Below are 8765 nucleotides of genomic sequence, written 5' to 3' on the forward strand. Positions count from 1 at the left end.
AACTAGGAACAAAATGTCCTCTGTTAAGTTTCCTCAGTAGAGATGATGAGAAAGCCTGGAGACTGACAGTCTTCAGGAACAAGCGCAACTCTCTACATTGAGAGAGCCTTTTTGTCATAAATGCTTCCTTTCAGATATATCTTTTCATTGCCAACTCTAGCCTCCTCACTCCCCAACAAAAGAGATATCCGACCTGAAAAAGAAAAGCCTGAAAATAGTCGGTCCTGCAGTCCATTAGGCATTTTGTCATTGCCACTGATGTTACTGGTAAGGCACTCAGATACTATTGCTAAGTAGCAGTATCAGTAACTAGTTAGCCATAGATAACTGCAAATGTGGGAAATATTATTATCATCCAGCAGAAGATTTCTGTGTTCCTTCTCCCTTCCAACCCCCAGCAGAAAGACAATGTAATAGGGATGACTTTTTTGTTCATTTTTCCAATTACAGCTAACACAATCAGTGAAATAAAATCCAAAGTGGTAAGAGTGGAAGGGAAAGAGAAAAGCGTCAAATTACTTAGCTAGGAAATTAATCCTTGTACATTCCTGAGATGGTCCAAACCCCAAGCCTCAAATCTGAACTTCCTCAGACCTTAGAAAAATGAGAATCTGTACGTGAACTTTGTGTCTTGGCCCCTCTCTTAGACCCAGCCTATCTCCTGAGTCATGGATGCAAGAAAGCGCAGGAGAATCATTAGATGCCCTACAATATCCTAAAAGAAAATAAATGAATCAGTTAAACAAAAAAGAAAAACAAATGTGACAGGCTTATTCTCTTCTGGGTTTCCTGTGTGTCAAATACTGCTTTGAAATACAAGGCCTGAGCATAAGTTAGGTCTGTCATAGCAAGCAGAACCTTGTTGTTATTCTCAAAAAGACAAGGATGAAAACATATAACATTGGCTTTTAAAGCGTATACCAGACTTATTAGTTGGTTGGGGGTGGGGGGGGAAGGGGGGAGGTGTGTAATAAGAAGCAAGAGCAGAGAAAACAAAGCAGAGCATGATAGGAGTTTATTTTCTTTAACTTGCATAATGTTTTCCATATCCTTATTTTCCTAATTCATCAGTTTTAGTGACCATAATTCGTAATACTAAATTACAAACTGAGAGCAAGTTTGTTTGAGATGAATTAACTTGAGCAATGCAACTCATAATTATGAATATTTGTGAGGTACTTTAATACATGGGAGAGGCTTTTTCTGTCTGTCTGCTTGCAAAGTATTCCCCTAATGTCAAATGGTCGAGGCCTGGAGTCTTTGCCCATGTTGTACCCTGCCCTTATTCATGATGGGCACAGTGGAGCTTAGCATTCCTGCAGGGTAGCACTCAGACTCTTGTCAGCGTGACCATTTTGAGTGGGAAGCACTGAAGGATCATTGCAATGGGATGTGCTGTAAACATGCAGCGAATCGTCAGCAAAGATGGTCAGAAATGTTCCAGGGGAACATGATACCCAGCCTGAAATGCTGATTAATCGAAATCAGAACATTCTGTGGGAATGTGTCTGTTTTAACAAATCTTCTGACAAAACACAGGCACATCTCCAAACTCGCCTGCCAGGCAGGTTTCAGTCAAAAGCCTGCCCGGTTTCATGCCAGCTTGCCAACTCAGATCCTTAGCAGTCTGCCCAGCAGTCTGCTGGGGAGAAAAAATGCCAGGCCTTCAGACTTCCCAGTGCTAGGGCAGGCTGTTGAACAAAGTGCCTCAGCGCTGGGGCACCCTGGGCTTGCAGGCTGTCCATCACACAGCTAGACTGGTTACCAGCCTTAAAGGCTGCCTGCCCTGAGAAGGGCAAGAACAATGTTTGCCTGGGACTTCTGTAACAGAGGTGGTAAATGAGGGGTGAGGAGGAGTAGGGCTGGAAGAAAGATGGCAAAATACCCATTTCCTTTTGCCCTGGTTAGTCCTGCAGCTGACTCTATTTGGGAGGAGTTCCAGTTCTGGATCTGATACCCATTGAGGAGGGGGTCACAAAATCGGCTCAATTACTTGGACTCCTATCAATCAAAGTGTCTATGTATGCAAAAAAGTGTTTCAACTTTTTTTTTCCTCTAAGCTTAGGTTAACTTCTTTCTGTGCTGGGGAGGATATGCAGCAGAGCCCTTTTTGTCATATGGTGGGCCTGTACTAAGCCCAGTTTACTGATGTGTACTACAGAGTGGCTGCATTGCGTGTGGATAGTAGACCAAGTTCTTCTCAGGAGCAGCGGACTCACCATGCACCTGCTGTTCTGCACAGGTCTGTGATTGCCCCAGGAAACATCCCAAGTGTTAGTGGCAATTCAAACAACATGTCTCTATCAGGTTTTGTGGGTTTTTTTCCCCTCAATAACAAGTCAGGAACATGAAAGGGAATAGGACATATATTGGGTGAGGCATTCTGGAAGTGGTAGTCTATCTTTATTTGCAACTTTGGGGCCTCTTACTGTCTCTATCCTTTAAAGGATATGCTCTTAACATGTAATAGAAAAGAATACAGGAACAGGTTGCCCAGAGAGGTGGTGGTGGCCTCGTGCCTGCAGACATTCAAGGCCAGGCTTGATGAGGCTCTGAGCAATCTGATCTAGTTAAAGATGTTCCAGTTTACTGCAGGAGGGTTGGACTAGATGACCTATAAGGGTCCCTTCCAACACAAACATTCTATGATTCTAATATGAAGGAGAAACACAAAGGCTGATGGGTAGTAGTGGGCTTCTGTCACTCAGCTCCCCATTGCCTGCTGCCCACTGATCCCAAGTTTTCCATAGACGAACAAGTTGTGCAAGCTGGTTATCCATGGCCTGGGGTAGGAATGAGGGCTGAGAACCTGTGGCTGAGAAAATGGTCTTGCTAAACACTTCTTAAACTTTTCTTTTTAGTAGGTTTATTGGGATTGTTTTTTTTTTTTCTATTCTGTCAGGGAACAGATTTTATTCTAAGAATAATACCTGAGGAACAATAAACAAAGATGGCAAATTGGGGATTTGGATGAAACGTGTTTTCAACCATTTTACTGCATTCCCATTACCAGCCACTGGAACTAACACCAGTTCATCTCCATGAAAACTGTTGACAGAAAGCTAAAACAGATTTTTGTTAGAGAATAATACGTCAGCCTGGAAGGAATTGTCCATGTTTATTCTTTTGAGACTTGACAACATTCATTTACGGCTATTTAGCCCAAGCAGAGTTTATCTTTGGTACTCTAGCCAGGAGTACAGCTGCATCAACTACCTTAGCTGACTTTTGTACCAAAACTGCTTCCTCAGCTCACATAGCTCAAGACGGCATGTCTTGTGCCTTCAAGACATATACTCAGTTTAAAAGCGAAAAGGCTCATGTTTGAGAAGACTATTTGTACCAAGGAAATAACATTTTTCTTCTCACACATTTTGAGTGAAGCACAAGTAAAATCAAATTAAAAACACTGCCTTAGAACTTCCAAGGACTATGGAGACAAATTCTAGGCTTATTTTCACCAATTGCAAGAGGTGACATTTGGGATTTGGCCTCGAAAAAGAAACAATCTCTTACCCTTTCCATGTTTACTCACTGTTAAACACCATCAGGAAGTCTTGCTTCATTGATCCCTTATTTTCCTCAGATTTTTTCCAGGGACATTTGAAAGAATATTTAGTTTGCAGATCTTTTTGTACTCTTCATCACCAGCAGTGGAAGCCTGGTCACCTTGACCTAATTCTGGACCATGGTTCTTTCACCACTCGGTAAAGAGTTCACAGCTAGTGGTTCACACCTCAAACACAAAACCATGCAGCTACATCAGGTTTTGCCTCTGGGCAAACACCAGCTCTCCTCAGCTCTGTCCTTCTCCCTGTGTGGTGTCTCCTTCTCTGTTTGAATATGAGGAAAGGCACCTCAGAAGCTAATTTAACAAATCTTGAGAAAATTTTCCTATAGGATGCATCGTCACTAGCAGACATAAGGGACAGATTCCCCTATGTTCCAAAGGGAGGTTGAGTGGCTTTCAAGAGCGTGTGCCACGTGCAGGCAGGAACAACGGGACAGCAGGGAAAAAACTCCATCCCTTTAGTTTGTTGCCCCATTCCTTCTTGGCCTGCCACAGCTCAGCTTTTAGACTTAATTCAAATAATTTCTCTAGTTGCTCTAACATAAAAATATTTCACTGGAATATTGGATGGCTAGCAATACCAGGTAAAGCTAGCTTACCACCAGCGCTGCAGGTTTTTTAAACTATTACTTGACTTATGGCATTATTTCAAACCTTTGCCCTGTGTTTCAGGCAACTCAACGTAAAAGCAGGATTACAGTCAAGTTTAACATTTTCCGGTGTTGCTATGACTTACTTATGTTAGCAGCAGCTCTGAAGTCGTAAATGAATGAATTTTTCTGGAGAGAAGATACTTGTAACGCTGTAAGTGTTGCAACCACACAGGTGTACGGAACATTAAATGAGGATTTCCTTTTCTCTAGTTCCAGTTTAATTTCACAACAGATTTTATCCACGTCTATCTGTTCCAACATAAGAGATTTGTACTGAATATTGCTGAGGGATTGGTGTTTATGCATGAAGAACAAGAGCATGGTAGTTGAAATAGATTAACACACTAGACTTTCATCTCCTATCTAAAGGAAAGGCACAGTCATTAACAGACAAGATATCTCTGAAATAGCTTTGTTTACAGACTGCTAAGCCTTACTGGCTTCATTGGACTACATATTCTCCAACCCCACTCTTTACTACATTCAGATCATTTTTGCATTTGCCATCTGTTTCTTGCATGAAACACAATGAGGAAAACTATGTATGCGTTATTGTGGAAGTCTCCATCATACTTTTTTTTAAAAGAACTATTTTTGAGCTAGCTAATAAGTAGGTTTTTGCATGTGGTGGTCTAGAAGGGAAAGAGGGTTGTTCAGGACAGAATCAATACAACATGTCTGCACAAATCCATGATGACTATCTATTTATCCCAGTTAAAAAAGGATGTTCTTCAGAGTCCAGTCCATCCCACTCTGCATAAACTGTCCTTGAAGTAAGTAATGAGACACAGATACACTTCTCCCATGTCCTGATGGCTACGCTATAAAAGGCAGGCTCACTTTTACACTTTGTGTCTGCTCTGACTTTTAAACTCTTTTTTTGCATATTAGGCCACTTTCTACCCACCCTCCCGGATGCCAGTTTTAGAACTCTGCAGTCCAAGAGTTAGGAAGTCATCAGTGCAACAGGGGTTTATAACAGCAGTGGTTAGTAGAGATTGTGTATCAGACAAAGCCCTGCTCTGGACTTGAGTATAAGAGTTCCCAGTTTCCCACATACCTAGGTCTCAGCTGGACTCATTTGCAAGAAGGGCACCTCGCTGCTGCATGCACATAGGGAAAAACTTTAGTCATCTGAGCACATTAAGGGTGAAAAGGAATGATGGCAATGTTATTTGTAGTCCTCCAAGGTTACCAAGTAGCTGAGCAGAGAATTTCAGGAGGAAAAGTTTGAATTAAGCCACCTGACTGGCTTTAAATGGTGAAGTCCACGCAACAACAGCTGTTGAACAACCAGGAGCATGTTTTTCAGTGATCCCTGCTAAGGGTGTTTTCCAGAGTCTACAGTCCTTGAGAGAGAGGGTCTAAGACTAAGAATTATATTCCATTCTCTCACAATTAGCCTGCCCAGTGCTTGCACAGCTTTAACATACAATAACCATAAAACAGTAGCACAGACATCCCCTGCATAAAACAAAAGCTTCTTCTTGTCTTTCCGCTAATCATTGCTGTGTGACAAACTTTTTATAGCCCTTGATGTCCTTAAGTTTACTACTCAATTTTCACTTCAATAGAACATATTTCCAACTATTTTGCAAAGCATAGTGGCTTCAACAAATGACTCACTGATAATTACTGTCATTGGAGAGCCAACTGCTCGGTATTTTAATATGTATTTTACTATTCTTAGTTGTTATGGTGGCTGTAAAAATCCATCATGCGATGGTTGCTCTCAGCATCACTCCTCAAAGCACAATATCACAGAAAAATATCTGTCCTCAGTGTCTGTCTGCCTTCAGTGGTCAAGCATACTACACTTCCAAATATTTTGGTGAAAATCAAGTAAGGTACATTTCTTATAGATTTAGTACTGTCACTTAAGTATGGATTACTCACAAATGTAAATCCTCAAAGTCAGTGGGATGACTAATGTGAACAAAGATTAAATGGCAAGACCAAGTCTCATATGTATATAAGAAATGACTACAAAAAAAAACATCCCACGGGTTTCTTTACACACCTCTCACCTTGAAGTATGACAAATGAAGCAGAAAAGTAGATAACTGGAAAAGTAGTGGTAAATAGTGTTAGGTCACACCTAAAAAATTCTGCCTAAGAGTTTTGACTTTTCCTTGTCTTGTTCTGCTGGAGACCAGGCAGTGAAGTTTTTGACTTGTATCATCATTTTTGAGTAATCTCATTTAAATGACTAAATGAGTCAGTCTTCGTGTTAACTCTGTCATTTGAGTAACTTTTATGCAAGACTATTTTATTTTGTTTTGGAGATACAATTGCTCATATCCATGTGGACAGAAAACTATCTTAAAGGGAAAAATGTGAAAATGTTGGGGTTTTTTTCTTCTGTGTCAGAAAGCTTAATTTGCTGGGGCTTTAGACTAGAACCTGTCAGCAACTGCTTCAGTCACTGTAGACCAAGAGAGCCTCTAGACATGAGGGATTTTCGGGTCCTCTCTAGTAGAAATGTTCTTACTTCTCAAGAAATCATCACTTTGCCTCAGAAATCCTGCAAATAATTGGTCTGTCTCATTTAATTGGAATGATTCAAATGTCATCAGCAAGGCAGCTCTGAGTAACTTCACATTTCAAACCTCCCTGGTCTTTGGCAATCTCTGAGCAAGGTGCCATGAAGCTGGAACTTAGCGTGCTGCCTGGTGAGTTTGTTTCACCACAGGCTAGAAACAGCTGTTCCTGGTGGCGTTCACTTGTCTCTCTCCTGTGCTGTTGGCCACAAGAAACTGCTGATCTCCCTACGTGTGTGTCATCTCTCCCTCCGTTTCAAACGTGTGTGGGTGCCCTGCCTTCTCAGTCACTGCAGTGTGCTTGCTGCTTTCCTTCTCCAGTGCTTTTATGTGGTGCACTCCAGATTTCCTACTCATCATGTCTGCTGCTCAGTCATACATAGAGGGAAGCTAGGATTCATCCTTTTTTTTTTTTCCCAAGGGATATTCATAGCATTTCCCACTTTCTGTATACATACTACACACTTCATAAAATGGTACATTTTCACATTCTTGACAGCTTTCCAGTTACTTTTTTTCTGTCTAATCTTGAAAATGAATGGCAATACATGTTTCTACATTCCACAGGAACCTCAGAGTTTTAGTTATGGCAGGGTTATCTGCATTAGCATCCTATGTGTTCATTAATTAAAGAACCATTTGAAAATACTTCTCTTTCTGTTTAAAATATTCAGGTGAAATCAGATACTTCCTTCAGTCCTGAAGATATTGCTGTTCTCTAAATCATCTCTGAATCTAAGTAAAGCAACATGCTAGTGGCTCTGCAGGCAGAATTGCTACCTCTATCCTAAGAAATAGAACAATTTTGTTTGCTTTTAGACACATCTGAAATATTTGAACATCACAACCTTCTAACTTTTATGCTTGCTTTACATTGTAGTTCTGCTTAAGATTATGAAAGCCATTCAGAGTTTTGCTTTTGCACTTTCATGTTGCATGAAGGTTATGAATGACCCATCAATCTTAAGTTGGCTGTTGTAGTGCAAAAGTATCACGTAAATTTTCTTTATTTAGTCCATGCACTTATTGTGCAATTTTTGGTGTTTCTTCACATTTAACAGCTCCAGTAAACATTGCCTCACTTATGTCTGCGTAAGTTACAATGTGACCATCTATTTCTCTTGGGTTTGCTTTCAGCAAGAGTACATTACAGCACAAATATTTTTCCAGTACAGTTTCCACAAATGTTCCCAGACACATGGAAGTATTTTGATTAATACTTTGAACTGTAGTCAAATGACTTGCCTTTTTCTTTAATGTATTTTATTTCTGGCTTTGATCTTTATAAATCACAATATCATCTATTTTATGGAACTTTCACTACTACTCATCTTGAGCAGGAAGCCCTGGAGGACTTGGTTAGTATTAAACATTTTTGAACACTGATCACATTAAATATATAAAAAGATTGGTGAATATTTTTCTGCATCCCTATTTTCTGCATATTGCATTTCTATTTAGTAAACCTCCTGCAGATATAAAGAATGTAATGCAAGTAAATCAAGGATTATAGCAGAAGTCGACATATCTTTATTTAATTCCAGTTTGTGTGCCTGTGTATACACACACATATATAAAAAAATCATTAAAATATGTTTAATAGATCATAATCTCAAAAAGTATTTTTTATTCTTGTTTTCCTCAAATTATATGTTATTTCAATTGTCAACTATAATAAATGTGAGGAATTAAAGCCTTTCCTCTTCGGAAGCACTGGGACTTTTACTGTCGACTTCAACAGATTCTGATTTTCAGGGTGGGTCATACTCAAAGTTTGTATTACAGAAAGCCCAAGAGGCATGGCCACAAGTGAATGCAAAGGAGTCAATCACTGTTACAGATGACAGTCATTAGTTTCTGCTGTATTTTTGTTAATTACTTCTCCAGTGTCCCTTTTCTAGACCCTCCATGTGGTACTATGACTCAGTATAGGCTCAGCAATACTCATTAAGCCAAAATCAAGGATAGTGTTAAGAGGGTTCGAGTCATGTAGTAATAAAT

Source organism: Rissa tridactyla, chromosome Z, assembly GCF_028500815.1.
Source record: "Rissa tridactyla isolate bRisTri1 chromosome Z, bRisTri1.patW.cur.20221130, whole genome shotgun sequence".
NCBI lineage: Eukaryota > Metazoa > Chordata > Aves > Charadriiformes > Laridae > Rissa > Rissa tridactyla.